Raw genomic sequence first — 17,142 nt, 5'->3', positions numbered from 1 at the left:
TAAAGGTGGAATGGAAGGGATGTGTGGGTATGCCGAGAGTGGTGGCAGGGAGGAAAGCCAGTAGCCTAAGCCAGAAGCTGCTGGAGTGGTGACCCTTTAAGCCTTGGGGAGGAAACGCACAGTGCCTGAATAACGTGAAGCTTTTCATTTCTAACAGTATTTACTGAAAGGCGAAATCCTTGAATTCTTCCTGGTCAGGTCAGTATTCAATTACACAAAAATATGCAGCTGTCTTAAGGACCGCACCTAAGATTAAGATAACTGGTATTTCATGGTAAATGATTAAAGTAATTGACAGGGTTCTGTCCTGAACTTTGCCATCAGGACTGACATCTTTTTGTGTGGTGTGCATCGAGGACTGTGGGTAATCTAAACTGGTATGAACTTTTTCTCTTTGAAACTCAAACGTGATCAAGGAGCAGTGTTCTCTGCGAATGCATAGAGGAGTCAGTATAGAGTTCGAGAAAACAACCACAAAAAATTCTATTGTGGTAGTCTGAACTGCCCGAGGGGTCCTCAGGAATTGGAGAACTCAGGGGTCCTTGAGAAACAAGGAAAGAGACGGGGGGCAGGGGAGAAAGACTGATTAATTGATTTACTATAATTTTCAGATAGAAATATCTGGGGGAAAAAACCTTGGAACGGACAGAGTTGTTTCTTTTTCATGGCAAAGTCTCACAGGAGTGCAAGCTTTGTTCACTATGGGGCAGCCGGTTCTATTCTGCAGTTCCAACAAGCCTCACCTTTTTACATATTCGTGCTGATTTTTGGTCTCCTTTTTTCTAGCTAGGAAGGTGACAAGGGCAGTTACAGAAAAGCGTCAGATTTCTGAAACACAGGTACATTTCTCACTGAAATCAGGTGTGTGTTGGTGAATCGCTTTTCTTTTTTTTCCCTGCGGTCACTCTTGTGATGGGGTCAACTGCTTCCTTTAGGTTTTGTACTGGGGTTCTGGATTCCAGGGATCCAGGAAGTTCTGGGAAGTGCTCCCACCATCTTAGTCAGAAGGAATTAACTGAAAAATAAAGGTCCCTCTGTCTCTTCACATTTTGAACCACAGATCAGCTAATACCAAGCCCGAAACACCGATTTTCAAACCATTAGTACAAAGTATCTTCCGCAGGAGGCAATAAAATGTTGCTTTATGTAACTCAGCTACAGTTACACTGCTTTCAGAAAGCAGGAATCGTCCTGAAAAGAAATTTACGTGAAAACAGTCCAATTGTTTGAGAACTTAAGCAAATGCTGCAGAAAGGGGTTTGATAGTGATTTAAAAAAATTAAATCTCTATCACTGCCTCAAAAATGTCCTGAGAAACTTGGTTACCTATAAAGGAATTCCACTGCATTCATTTATAATTTTTTTTAAAATGTGTACAATATGGAGTTGTTTTACATTTTTTCCCTAAACCCTGAACTTCTTCCTAAGCTTCAAAGCCTTCTGTAATGAATGTCCTACAGAGAGTCTAGTGTTTTTCAGCTTAACACGAGGATCACTCATTACTGGTTAAGAAAATTGAAGATAACAACCATAAAAACTGACATAGCTCCAAGTATTTGGAACAACGTAAAATGTTTCTCCCGTGGGTGTAGCTTTTAGGGACCACATGGGGATACACACCCCTCAGTGTTCAATCAGCAGAAGATGAAGCTCTAAGTGTCTCAATTCATGTTGATTGCCTCTCAACTCCCTGGTGCTAAGAATCTGGATGTGTCCATTACGGCATGTTCAAACAATGGATTGACTGTGCCAGGAATCTGATTTCTGTAGAAAGACATTAAGGGGATGGGTGAGGAATAGGGTGTCAGACCAAATGTTGTGACATTTCCCTTTGATTTTTACTTTCTTTAAATTCTTTTGCATTTACTACCTAGCGCCTGTCTGGCTTTGGTATCCTCGGTTTCTTTTCTTCTTCTTTTTCTCCTAATTTACTGTGGAAGATGATCAAAGTATGGAGTTTCTTCTACCCCAAAGGCTGGCATTTCTGCAGGCACAAATGAGCTTGGTGTTCAAGCACTAGTCTTTGAACACAAGGAATTCCTTTAATGATCATGCCAGACAATATAGACTTTGGAATCAGACGATTTGGTTCTAGCCCTGCCATTTACCAGCTTTGACACTTTGGACATGTCATTTTAACTTCTTTAAGCCTCAGTTTTCTCTGCTGCAAATGGGAATTATCATCATCATCATCACCCTTGTCCTATTTCATCAGTTAAAAAAACTGAGCAAACTGCCATTTATGTATTCAACATATGTGTGCATGAGTTATATATTTATTTTACACAAGTACCATTATACTATGTATTATGTAAATTACAAAATATAGAAAAATTGAGATTAAATAATGAGATTACAAAGTAAACAGAAGTAAATATTTTAATATTTTCTTCCCATCTTGCAGAGCTCCTGGGATGCAGAGCCCCACTTTGGGGAAACATAATGCATGTAACATGCTCAGCACACTGCCTGGCACAGAGCGCTACTCACTACATATTAGGTATTATTTATTTTTATGCCCAAGGAAAAGTCCAATTGCAACGGAGAGCATTCAGCCTCATACTGGCTTCTTTTCTGATATTCCTTTGCTTTTATACAAGTAGCAGTGAATGGCTGAGTTATAAGTCAGGCTCTTCCAACATTGCGCAATTCTGGTCAGCATTTTCTTCTGTTAAGAATGTGGATTCACAATCATTTGCAATAGAGCCTCATGTTGCAAGGAAGCTTGGTGGCTTCTCCTCTTTAGACAGGCAACAAAGATAGCAGAGTTGCATTCTGTGGTGTGACGCTAGGGTGACATTGTCTCCTTGAGAAATGAAAACTATATCATAAGTATCTGTGCAAATGGGAATGGGAATGGGGACAGGTTCAAAATTGGAGGACAACAGAAAAATCTTTTTCTTTTTTCTTTTTTTTCAAAGATTGGCACCTGAGCTAACAACAGCTGCCAAACTGTTTTTTTTTTTTTTTTTTTAATTCTTCTCCCCAAAGCTCCCCCAGTACATAGGTGTAGATTCTAGTTGTGAGTGCCTCTGGTTGTGCTATGTGGGACGCCATCTCAACATGGTCTGATGAGTGGTGCCACGTCCACATCCAGGATCTGGACCGGCGAAACCCTGGGCCGCCAAAGCAGAGCGCACGAACTTAACACCTCAGCCACAGGGTTGGCCCCTCTGTCTTTTTCATAATTGTTCTTTTATTGCAATCAGTACTGCCCTTGACATTACTTATATGCAATAGATAAGACACATTGATTTTGGATTTTATGATTGTGGTATTGAGTATAAGTCTAGAAACTTGTATAAATACTCTTGGTATAGATGCTTCTAATCTCACACTCAATCATTTGTTATTCCTAAGTGTTGATGTATATATTAAGCATCCAATATATACCGGACACGGTGCTGGGTGCTATTTTGAATATGAATTGGTCTTTGGAACAAAGAGAAGGAAGCCAAGGGAACTGACGGAAATAAGTAAACTCAAGAGCCCAACCCACATGGGAACTTGGGATTTGCTAGGGACTTTGATGTGACCCAAGTAGGTAATTGACCTCACACTTTTAAATTAGTGAGCAGCAATCTTTCTTCTTGGAAATTCTTTTATTACTTAAAATGTAAAACCTTGACAAAAAAATCTGAGAAGGAAATATTGAGAAAAATCAAGGAATTAAGAGAATTTGCCCTCATCTTGACAAAAGCACACAGTAAGTCTTTTAGTTCTGTTTTGGCTATTCTGGATTCACTGGGAATCCAAGCTCAGAGACTGCCTTCGTGTTCAACCTTCTCTGTCGACTTCACTGTTCTTGAGGCATGACATCTTAACATAGACAGTGGTGATGTGTATGTGTACGTGTGTGTTTGTGTTAGGCATTTCCGGTTCTCATCAATATCTGGTTGTCTTCTTATCTTTGCACATGGAGAAGATCACATTTCCTGGAACGCAGAGGGAACTGTGCCCAGTTCTAGCTAATGGTTTGTAAGCTGAAGCAAGATGATGTCCATTCTAGGTCAAGCCATAGAAGGCTGTTGATGAGATCCTCCTTGTTTCCTCTTCCATCTGCTGTGGAGACATGACCAAATGGTGTAACCTCCTTCAACCCAGGTGCCTGAGTAATGTATGAGCAGAGGCTCTCACTAACCTGTGATAAATAGGTTCTACAATAAAAAGTCAGCCTTTGTCTTGATAATCCACTGGGATTTCAGGGGTAATTGATCTCAGCATAATCCATTTTATCTGGACTGTTATAGGATTTTTATGTTTTTGTTTTTCCTGAAAGAAGAGAGGATATCTAGATTTTTCTCCAAAGATGTTTGACTCTGAGAAACTGTGAGCACGGCCAAGATTTGAAGCCACTAGGGGACTGAAGTGAGAGCAACTTATGGAAACATCCAGGAAAAGGAGACAAGTACCTGGGATAAAAATAAATGTCTTGCTGGCCTAGTTTGCATCATCAGATGTTGGAGAGTCAACACCACGTGGTAGTTCTTCAAGGGATTCATCTATGGAATTCGAACTGTGACAAGACTTTTCCTTTATTAAAGAATGGGGAAGAGTGTCCATCCAGGCTTTCAGAAGTGAGAAATAAAGGGTGACTTTCCAATATGAGGTTTTAGGAACTTAGGAAATGAAGAATTTGTACCATGAAATTCTTTAGGAATGATGACCGCTTGGGTCTCAGAGAAAGAGGTCGAGAAGAGTGAAGCGCAAAGGGATGCGAGCAGAACTTGTCACAAGCAAGTCCTAAGGGAAAAATAACCTTTTGGGCAAATGCTTTCATTAAGAGTCTATTGAAAAACTCCTAGTGTAACCGTTTTCTTCATAGAGCTAATATGCCATTACACAAGGCAAAATAATCATCTGAAATTGCTAACTAAGAGACCTCATGGAAAAAAATCCGTATGAGGAGAGGTGATAATAAATATTCTGAGTTTGAAAGATAGTGACATTTTTGAGGCCCTAAAGGCCTTGGAGCAAGGATAGCATGGCAGGATCTAAGACTGACTTGTGGATCTGTGAGACTCTTTTAAATGTACTTTTAAGGCTTCTTTCTCCCTAATCTTAAACACTTGACCTTTCAGTCTGATATTGTTCAGTATTATTAGATTAGATGATTAGTTATTAAATATACTGTCTCCAGTAAATAGGTAATTGTATAATGCAATGGCCTTCAGCTTTCCCAGGCCATGTTCCCTTGACATTTAGTTAGAACACTGAGTCCTTTGGTCATGCGAATGTTTAACCCTTTCTGTGGGTAGAAGAATGTACAGGGGTTTCCCTGCATCTCACGTACAAGCTGAGTATCATGTGTTTCTGAGAGCTGTAGAACTCGAAAATCTCAGAATTATCACATGATGTCCACTTGATAACAGTGGAAAATATGTAAACCAACATTTTTCATGTGAAAAGCTGGGTGTGATGAGTACAATGTAGGTACTCACTAGTCTAATGTCGGCTGCTTGAGTAAAGTTTATAGTGCTGTCTGCAACCAAAACCGCATAGATGGAGGAGTTTCAAATGTCTCTATTGGTTTTTGCCAAATTGTGCCTGGCATGAAGGGGTAGGGATGGAGAGAGTAGGAAGAATAGAGGGAGAGACAGGATCTAGTGTGTTTTGGTCCCTTAATACATGCCAGGCATTTTGTATCCACAGACTCATTTCATCGTCTCCCAGATAGACAAAAAGTTTGTATTATTAGTCCTCATTTTGTGTTTTAGGGACCTGAGGCTTGGAAAAGTTAAACCAGCCCAGGATCATGCAGCCAGGGTGGTTGAGTTGCGATTTGAACTTGGATTCATTTGACTTCAAAGTCTTTGCTCTTTCCTATAGCTCACACTATCTTCCTTTTATTTAGTGCCTACTATGTGTAGATGTGGTGTTACTCATGTCCTGAAAGGGGAGAAGATGGTCAGGGAAATCTAGGTATCAATTTCCCATCTGATGTCTTCTTAATTGAGGGCCTACTGTGTTCCTGACATTCTTCTGTGAAGAATACATAGGAAGTGTTGAGACACAATTATAAGCCCTCAAACTAGAAGTTAAAATCTATTTGAGAAGGCAAAGCAACACATATAAAACAATTCCTAAACTGGGTCTTATGAATGTTAAGTCTAAAAGTTCACCAAGGTCGAGGGAATTATGGTCTGGAGATGATTATTGGAACCTGAGGGAATATGATCTTGTAATGTAGCCAAGATTTGGACAGAAAAGCACTTTAAATATGAAGTATGGACAACATGAGCCAAGGCATGGTGTCAGTGCTGCAGAGGGCAGACCAGAGTGGCTGGAGGGAGGAGGTGGCAGCCTCATTGCCTTCCTCCTACCTTGCTCTGGACCTCCAGAGCATCCTTTGCTCCTCTCTTGTTGTTTGTACCGTACTGACGTAATTAACCACATGTGGTGCATACATGTTCACCTTCCTCTGTGCACTCCTTGAGAATAGGGACTATGTCTTATTCCTGTCCCTACTGCCAATGCTTAAAGCAGTGCATGGTGCCCATTAGGTGATCAATAAATGCTTGTGAAGTGGATGGATGGAAAGATAGATGCTGGAGGAAAGGTTGAATAATAGGGGAAAAAATTGGAGCCAAACTGATACAGAGGCAAGAAGAAAGTTGAACCAGATATGACAATAAGAAAGGTCTTGATTCAGTATGTAAATAAGACAAACATAGTATTTATGAACAAATTAGAATGGTGAGAAACTAGGAAAATTAAGGTAATCAGAGTATGAAGCAGTAAAAGTGAGAATGGGGAAAATGAAGAATTGGGAGTCAGAGAGCAGTGAGCAACAAAAGGCTTTGGTTAGAGGTCAGATGTAAGGGAGAATGGAAGTCCTATAGGAAGAAATGTGGATCTTACTTTAGGGAGTAATGAGCTACTTTTAGACAAGTTGAAAAATTTTAAAATAAATGATTATGTTGAGTGTTAAGTGAAAAAAAAGGACATTTAGGGTGATTTTAGGTATTTGGAAATGTATGTGAAAGGAGGTTGGGAGTATGGATGTGAGTGGCTGCATAGGGTCAAGCTTCTACCTGTTGGAGGCGGAGTCTAGATACATCTAGGGGTGAATGATTGCCTCGTAAGCTCCCAGAGATTATGGGTTCTGCCTGGAAGCCACAGGAAAGATTTGAGGTGTGAAATGATCCACTTGATTTAGTTCATCATGAGATCTCCTAAGACCTGGATATGTGATTTCAATCTCTGATTAAAAAAATTAAATTAACTTTTGAAGCCTCCTGACTGATAGTGATTCATAGACAAAGGCAATGTGTTGGGCTACCAGTGCATCAGATGTCTACCCTGGTTGACTTGACCTTTTTCCCCTACACCAGTGGGGTTAGGGCAGAGAGGAAGACACACACACACACACACACAAACTGGATGTCCTTACATCACCAAAGGGTTCTGTACACTCAACACACAGTCAAAACAATGGTTAGTGTTCTTATCACGGCACACCACACCTGCTTACAGACAAGGAATACAAACCACATGACGTGCTCAACTCTCCCAAAGGCATGAGCCAAGCCCAAATCATGACTCAGAAATTGAGACGTCAGCTATTTCTCCTGGTCATGAAGGCAGTTCTTTTTTCTTTTTTCTTCTTCTTCTCCCCAAAGCCCTCCAGTAGATAGTTGTATATTTTAGTTGTACATCGTTCTAGTTCTGCTATGTGGGATGCTGCCTCAGCATCACTTGATGAGTGGTGCTAGGTCTGCGCCCAGGATCCGAACTGGTGAAACCCTGGGCTGTCAAAGTGGAGTGTGTGAACTTAACCACTCAGCCACGGGGCAGACCCCCCTATTTTTTTTTTTTAAATTGAGGGATAACTGAAATATAATACTGTATTATTTTCATGTGTACAACATAGTGATTCAATATTTGTATATATTGTGAAGTGATGGCCACAATAAGTCTAGTTAACATCCATCACCATATAGTTACCAAAAAAATCATTTTTCTTATGATGAGAACTTTAAAGATCTACCCTTTTAGCAACTTACAGATATGCAAATACAGTAGTATTAACCATAGTCACCATGCTGTACATTACATCCCCAAGGGCAATCCATTTTTGAATTTGAAACAAACTCATAAACAAACACCCCGCCCACCAGCACCCCCAAACAACTTGGTGGGCAGAGAACTCTATATTTCATAGGAGTCACTTCCAGATATTGCAGTAAGTTTCCAAAAATAAAGGCACAAACAGTTCCCCTCACACTGATTTGTTATGATAACCGCAGGGCCAAGAAGAAATATGGATCATCCTGGGGGTACAGAACACACAAGGACTAGATTTTGCCCATTTTCATAAACATCATGCAGCATAGTTAGTTCAGAATCCTACAGAGTCTACTTGGCATATTTACGGAGCTGAGACCCACATCGGTGCATCAGGATGGTTTAAGGTTTGGGGAACAGGTTCCCCCCCTGACAAATAGCATAATTAGATATAATGTCTTAAGTGAAGATATTAGCTCAGGCTTTTAACAGTGTGCAAGCTTCGGCTTCCGCAATAACAACCTAATCTTGTGTGGGAGCCATCCCAGGCTGCACTTGAACACAGGCACTGTGCGTCCACCCGCAGATAAAGCTCGGAATGGTTTTATTTATATCGTCCTTGTTAGTCATGCAGTCTGTGTGCAAACAGAACAACATTATTCTTATCTTCTCGGAAAGTTTAATTCATGAGCAATTAAAAGCTGGTGCAGAAAAAGGACCAGGCAGCAGGCAGAAGTTCATCCTAGCACAGCACCCCCAGATAGAGCACTTTGTGGGGGCCACTTTCACCGATAACAGCCCCACGTGCCTTCCGAATTGTTTTTAATAAATAGTTGACTCATGTTAGGATGATCCCGCTGTAATTAAATAAGATAATGTCGCCAACAATCTTTTCAGAAGTACCCTGTTGAAACTTGCTGTCCTCAGGCTCTTGCCAGAACCCATTCCTGCCTCCTGCTCCTGTCTGGCTTGTTTGCGGGGGCGGCTGCCTCTGGGTCAGGTTGGTGCTGTGGTGGCAGAGAGGGCTCAGGCAGGAGGGGGCACCGCGGGTCCCAGCAGCTGCTGAAGGCCTCGGATTGAGTGAGCTCTATTTGGAACAGCCATGGGCCTGACCATGCTCTTTGTTGCCTTAAGGTCAGGGAACTTAAGAACCACAAACCTGGACTGCTCTATCAAAAAGGCACGCTCGGCACCAGCTGTAAATAATGGGGGAAACGGTGGGCTTGAGGGTGGGGCAGGGAAGGGGTCTAAGGCAACTCTCTGGACTCTCTGCTCAATTTTTCTGTAAAGTTAAAACAGCTCTAAAAAATAAAGTCTACTATTAAAAACAAAGAAAAAGTCATGCTCATCCATAGTGATGGGGTGTGAGGGGCCATGATTTATTTAAAATACTTTTTCTTCCTCTCCATAAGAAGAAGAATGGGAGGAAGCCGGGAGATGTGGAGGCCTGCACCCAGGACAGGGGATGAGAAATAACATGTCCCCTTGTCGGGGCCTTGGTGGCCTCCACTGGTAGGAAGGAAAGAGAGACTTTGCCCAGCTGCGAGGGCAAAACTTGAGTTTTGCCTGACCCTGTAGCACACAATACATGCATTTGTCTTCTTGGCATTACGTGGGTCGACTTGTTACTTGATTAAATGTTTTACTTTTCAACTGCTTAGCTTTATATAGATCAGCCTCAGTGCTAGAGAAGGAATTTGTACTAAAAATAATAAGTAGTTTTGGGAATAGATTGGATCCGAAATAAATACAGTTATTATAGCAATAATCCATCTTAGGGCTTGAAGAGACTTCAGTTATCATCTGGTGCAAACCTTGTCTGCTCTTAAGTGGGCATGAAAGAGTTAAATGATGAAACCCAGCCAGGAGAGTAGTGGAAGTTTTAATCCCAGCTGCTGCCCCTGGGGGTGAGAGGAAGAGATATTTGATAGTTTAAAGCAGAAAGTAAATATAGAGTAAATTACTTCCATGTAATTGGGGAGATTATTTCAAGTAGATTGCAACGTGGAAATGGATTGCTTCGTTTTCGAAACCTAGGGTGACTTGTACATCTCTCATCATGGCTTCAAGGTGGCACTGAAGGAAGGAGCGATTCCTGGCTTTCAAAGGCAGCTCTAACGAGTGTATTTTGTAAAGTCAAAGCTAAACATCTTTGATACTTGAATTACTCAGATCTGTGCAGTAGTAAATAAGAACCGAAATATAGAGAGATATAGAAATATGGTCAACAGAAATGCACTACCTTAAAAATCTGAACCATAAGCCCTCATAGACAGAAAACAGAAAACTCTTTGCAATTAATATAATCACCCTCATTCAAGGAAATGGTCAATTTGATTTGAAATGGTGTGGAAAAGCATGGGACGGGGTCTGTGTGAGACACCTAAAGGAATTATTATAAGTTTTTTCATATAATGAGCCAATTTTCCAGTAACTTCCCTTCTTTGGTAGTGGTGCTCTTTCCTGAAGCCAGTGCTGGGTCCACATAGCAGTCTTTCTAATATTTTTTTCCTCTTTTTAAGTACGCAGGCTCCTGAACCATAGAAGCCTGCCTGAGGTTCCTGGATGTCCCCATCTCTGACTTGGCGCCAATTGCCTGGCCTCTCTCAGGTTTATTTTCTTATTTGTGAAATGGGGGTATTAATAGTACTTGCCACGCAGGCAAAATGTTGTGAGGACTAAATGAGAAAATGCATGTAGAGCACTTGCCACTTAGTTGGTTTTATGATTATGATGATAATCACACATAATAAATTATTTCTCACATGACATGATGTTGAGCCTACTCACTGTTCTATTTTTCTTTGTCAGTTCAGTGTGTAGCGTCCAGAATTGAACAAAATGCTCCAGATATGACCTGATAGTGCAAAGGCAACTATTATCTCCTTCATTCTAGGTTCTATACTTCTATTGATGCAATCAATTAGAATGTTACATTTCTCTGTTTATGTTCAGTCTGTTTTTGAGGAGAAGGGTTGGCTACCCCAATCAAACTGCTGGCTAGAATCTCTCCTCCTCTGTTGAACTTTGGTATGTAGTTTTGACCCTGGTGCAGGACCTTACATTTATCTCATTACACGTGATCTTTTTAGGGTTAGTTCCTCGTTCAAACCTATGCAGTCCATTTGTTCATTCATTCATTCATTCTAGAAACTTTTATTATGCACCAGGTACAGTGCCCATTATTTGCCATCTTCTGAGATTTCTTAATTCATCGGAGTTTTGGCAGAGCACTATTTCTACATCTTCATCCAAGTTGTGTAACATGTTGGATAAAACAGGGCTAAGGAATGTCTTTTTTTTTTCTTTTTTTTTTTTTAAAGATTGGCGCCTGAGCTAACAACTGTTGCCAATCTTTCTTTTTCTGCCTTACCTCCCCAAATCCCCCCGGTACATAGTTGTATATCTTAGTTGCATGTCCTTCTAGTTGTGGCATGTGGGACACCGCCTCAACGTGGCCTGATGAGCAGTGCCATGTCCGGGCCCAGGATCCGAACTGGCGAAACCCTGGGCCGCTTGGCGGAGCTCACGGACTTAACTGCTCTGCCAAGCGGCCAGTCCCAGGAATGTCTTTAGAAACTTTCCTCAAGGCTGACCAGCCCCCTTAGGGCACCGCCATTTAATTGTTATGAATTCGTCTTGTTATGGCCATTTGGTACAAGTTATTTTTCAACTTGACCAGCAGGAAATCTTGAGACCTTCTCAGAATTTTTGTTCAAGTCAGGATTCACTAGGTCTGTCTAGTCACCTAATTCAGTATTCCCACCAAAATAAGAAGACTAATCTGATGTGATCTATCTTCTAAATGAAATTAGGCTGGCTTGTCTTCTAAAGGGCTCAGAAGACATATTTTCATAACCCATTCTAGAATTTTGAAGAACTTAAAAACAGAGTGTAGGGCCTAAAACATGACAACCGTCTGTTTCAGACACTCGTGCCCACCATGTGTAGCATGGCGGGAATGATAGTGAGAAGGTTGGGAAGTTCAGCTGGAAAAGTCCACCCTCAGGCACTGCCCTCCCCTGTATTGTGGAGCATTTGCTGTATATTTTACTTAGCTTTTTATATGTATTTCTCCCCTCCTGGGATCCTTGTGGTTAGGAGCAAGTTTTTCCTCATCTTTTGTAATTCCTATCACAGTGCCTGACTCATCATAGGTGGTTGTAAATTGCTTTTTAAATTGATGTACTCAAGCTTTATTTGTAAACCTAATGCCCAGCCTATTACAATTAAGGAGAAAGAATATTGCCCCCTTTCAGTCCAGCATGTGGCAAGTAGAGGAGACGCCTGTAGGTCTTAGGGCATCCCTAGAAATCTTTAGGGAGGCCTAGGAGAGATGCCCCCTTAAACTGCATGAAACTCTCAAATGATTAGCAGCATAGCCTAATAAGTGAGAAGCAGTGAAATGGTTTTCTCAAAATTTTGGGAAACGGGTGATCTTCTTTTCTCTTTGTTAGTACTAGGATTTTGGAATTCTTGGGGAAAAATTGCATGTTAAAAAATCATTGTCCCATTCCAATCTTTGCAGAGTTTCCCTTCTTTAAATTTGTTCAGGGTAGGAGTCTGCTTCTATGGACTTCTTGACGGTAAGCCTTATCTCTGTATTTCTATCTCTAGTGTCTAGCACAATGCTTGGCAGAGAGGAGGAACTCAATAAATGTTGGATGCACAAATAATATTTGTGAAAGTACTTTGTAGACTGTAAAACCTTGCACAAATGAAAAGATGACGAGGATGATTGCTTAAGAGGCTTGGAAATTGAAGTGGAACTCTTATCTTAATGTACTATACACACATACACACACGCACGTACACACACATTTTTCCTTTGAATAGTGGCTACATTTTTTTTTTTTTATGGGAAAGGTAGTGGGACACTGGTAATTTTAAAAATGTAAATCAAAATGTGTTTGCCTACGTTTTATTGCTGTTTTCTCCATTTGCTCTTCTGGCTTTTGTTGGCAAACATGTTTGTATACTTGATATTGTTGTCCTCACTTACCTGGATACCTTCCCATCGTACCCATCTTTAGCCTGCCATACACTCTTGACTTAGATTTTCCAACTGCTGGGCTGTCAGGCTTTCAAAGATGAATTTTTAAAAGTCAATTTCTTTGAAAGCACTTGAACCAGAAGTCAAATGGTATGATGTAAACCAATAGTTTTTCAATGAAGAAATGAAATGTCTCAATAATGACAAATAAGGAATCTAACCTATTGACACCAACTTGGTTACACTGTATTGATTCCTATGAAAACATTATAAGAGAGTGCTCCATATACCCTGATCAGATTACAAGTTTACTCCTTAGTAAAGACAGAAATAGTGTAGGATGCAAGAGCTTGCCTTAATGTGTCACTTGATGTTAGTTGTTCCTCACTGATCCAAGGATTTTCCTGGATTTGGGTGGGTCAGGCTGTCAGTGAGAAGCCACAAACTGCATGTGGCCATGGCTACATGATTGACTGTGCGTGATCTAGAGATGTAGTGGGTGAGTCCAGCGTGTCAAGGGCAGGTGACAATGACATGGAAAAAGTGGTTTTGCTACTTAGGCAGTGATTAGCAGGGTGGAAGAAAAGATCAGAGTTCCAAAAGTTTCTCACAAATGTCTCAGTTTCTTGGGGCTTCATAGTCTTTAGAGATATGCTCCACATTGGATTTTGGCTGTTTCACTTCTTCTCGTGTGAACTGGTAGAAGTGGTGGTGGGTTGGGTGGGGTCGGGGAGGCTTCATACGTCCTCCAATCCTCTGAGCTAAATGCACCAGGGGAGTCCCCTGATAAGCCAAGACAGTTCTGCATATGGCAGCCACACAGCTCAGCAGGGACTTCAGACTATCACACTGCATAGCTCTCATCCTTCTGGGCAGTTGGCAAATCCAAAATTTCAAGGTAGAGGGATTTATGGTGGCAATCTAGAAATGGGGGAGGATCGGGGTCCTTGTCTTAAGGCTGCTTTGCTTAGCAAGCACATTTTTACCTAACTTGAGTGCTTATTTTGGCATATTTGGAGGTGGATAGATGGAAATAATGGAGAGGGATGCTCAGGAAACCCAAGTCACCCTTGGGTACTGCTCATGGAATCCAGGCCTGGTAAACACTGCAAAGCCTCCACAGTGTTGTGTGAAGCAAGAGGTGCTTCTTCTGAGGGTCTGAATTCACCCTCCAGGTAAGTGTTTTTCAAGGTGTTGTCTACTAAACCAATCTATCAAGGCTGGGGGTGGGGAAGGTTTCCAGGGAGGGAGCGTCTGCATTTTTCACAAGCACCTTGGATAGAGCTCAATGCATCATAAAGTTTGGAACTAGTATCTATGAAAAGAACCTTCTCACATTCTTCAGTTTCTGGTCTTGATTTCTTTCTATCTCCTTACAGTCTTTTGGAATATGTCTCTCCCATATTATTTTTCCCATTGTGACTAGAAAGTCTGCATCTTTCGCAATGAGTTGTGTTGTCAAAGAGTGTCCCTCCAAACCTTTCATGTTCCATCTAATAGGGAGGTCACTTGCATTTATAATACACAGAATTGGCAGTTACCTTGGGCAAGAACAAAAACATAACGGCAATAACATTAAAACCGTATATTTGAATAAGGCATTACAATTCATAGTTGAATTGAATTAAATTGCATGGTTAAATTCATAGTTAAATTACATGATCTCATCAAATTTCACAACTTGGTGTCAGGATAGGTAATATTATTCCTATTTTTCAGATAAGGAAATTGAGGCTCCGAGAAGGCAAGGACTTACCTTAGGTCAGCTGACTAGTATACAGAAGAATTGGATCCTGAGTCAGGGTCTTCCAACAACTGGCCCATTGATGCTGACACAAGCCACCAGATGGCCTCCTGAGTGGCTTTTGTGCACATCCCTTGTAAGTCGATGCTTGGAGCAGATTTATTGATGTCAAATCGACTGGGTTCTGACCTTTGTGATTCCTTTTGAAAAATTTCCATTTGAATTGTCATGGACATCCACTTGTTGAATGATAATTTTATCTTGGGAAAGACACTTCTGAGTTGGTCTAGCTCCACTCTTACCCGCCAGCTTTACCCTAGGCCTTAGCATTTTTGAAACGACTCACACCCCTATCTTGGCTGCCATTGTATTACTCCAGGGAGGGTAGGAATCTAAGAGTTCCAAAAACTCGTTTTTCTCCTGGCTGATTGTGCTGCATTTACAGACACATGTATGCATCTGCTTTTTAGCTCTGCTACTACTTTATTTTGATCATCTTGATTTAACACCTGTGAGCTCATGTTCCTTCACTAAAGTCATCAGATTAAAGAAGGAAAAGGGACCTTGGAGGCCCATGCCGTATCTCCCTGAAGACAGGCCTAATAGGCACCCATCCAGCCTCTGCTGTGCCCTTCCTGTGGTGGGGACATATTGTCAGGAGAAGCAGCCCATAAAACTAGACCCTTCTTATTGTCACATAATCCTTCTTTTATATTGGGCTGAAAATTTCAAACTTTATCTTCCACACGTTGGTCCTTGTTTTGATATCGTAAGCAGCACAGATGTCTTACCCTTTGTTTTCATGTGAGAGTTCTTCAACTTCATGAACCACTCATTAGGTAGATCTAGAGTTACAGAATTTGGAGTTGTTATGGGCTGAATTGTATTCCCCCAAAATTCATATGTTGAAGTTCTAATCCCCAACACCTCAGAATGTGACTCTATTTGAAGACAGAGTCTTAAAAAGAGGTAATAAATGAAAATCAAGTTAGCAAGGTAGGCTCTATTCCAATATGGCTGGTGTCCTTATAAGAAGAGGAAATTAGAACTCAGAGTTACACCCAGCAGGAAGACCATGTGAAGGCACAGAGAGAAGATGGCTATCTATAAGCCAAGGAGAGAGTCTCCAGAAACCAACCCTGCCAATATCTTGTCTTGGACTTCCAGCCTCAAGAACCATGAAAAAATAAAAAGTCTATTGTTTAAGGCACCTAGTGTGTGGTACTTTGTTATGGCAGCCTGCGCAGCCTAATTCAGGAGTCAAGTGTATGTGGGGTTGGAGCCAAGGAGATTGATGAGGTCATCTAGGATAGTACTTAGGCTGACAGGGTAAGAGGACCATGGGAAGAAAACCTTTCTGGAGTAGGCAGAGGGAGAGGGCCTGGCAGCAATACCGAGAGGAGAATCAAGAGAGAGCAGAGTGAAAGAAGACAAGGAAAGACAGTTCTCTCCTTCTTTTATTTTGGGTTCTAAATTTGTTAATCTCATGTTCACTCTTGTCAAAGTTGTCTTCAGCATTTAAACTCTCTCCTTTCCTTGTCCCCACATACCAAGTAAAGAAGGTATGGGTTTTAAATCTGAAAGTTGGTCATCACAACTTTCAAAGGTAGAATTAAAGGGTTTATATTTGTGTTGTTGAATTAGGAGTCAATCTCAGAATTTACTTGGGGAATTTTTGAAAGTACACATTTCTTTGACCTCAGACTATGAAATTCAGTTTCAGTACAAATTTTGTAGTGGATTGCTACCACGTATTTTGGAAACAAGCAAACAAACAAACAAAACTCCACATAATTCTCCAGGTGTTCCTGATGTGCACACTGATTGGGATACACTACACCAGACGAAAAAAAGATTTTTTTTCCTACATATCCGGCAATGATGCCAGAAAATTGTAGATTTTAAACTTCACAGAAAATGGAAATTTACCTCTTCTTTTGAGAATGTTTTGAGAATCCAGGAAGCACAGTCTAAGTTTCCTATTCCTTTTATCTTATTGCTTTTAACACACTGTTGAAAGTGATGGTTGTCCCGGTCACCTTTTGGGAGGTTTATTTTCTGCCTCCAGCAATGGTCTCCCTTGGTCAGCACAATGATCTCCCTTGGCCAGCAGGCACTGATCTTTTCCCGTATTTCAGGATCTCAGTCTGAAATGAGCTATGAAAGCTTACAACAGTCAATCATATTGACCATCACATTATTCTTTGTGACTTGGGAGAATACACCTGTTTTCTCTAATGCTCTATCTGCTGAGAATTAGGAACGATTTCTATGTAATAAAGAACTATTGCTCACCAGGAAGGATACTCTTCTGTCTTGTGGAAGAAAACTTATGACATCGAACTTGATAAAAGCTATCATTTTCACAAACTCGAATAAAACAAGTCTTCTCAGTCTC

This window comes from Equus caballus, chromosome 5 (genome assembly GCF_041296265.1).
Source record: "Equus caballus isolate H_3958 breed thoroughbred chromosome 5, TB-T2T, whole genome shotgun sequence".
Lineage (NCBI taxonomy): Eukaryota > Metazoa > Chordata > Mammalia > Perissodactyla > Equidae > Equus > Equus caballus.
This window is presented reverse-complemented; position numbering follows the sequence as displayed.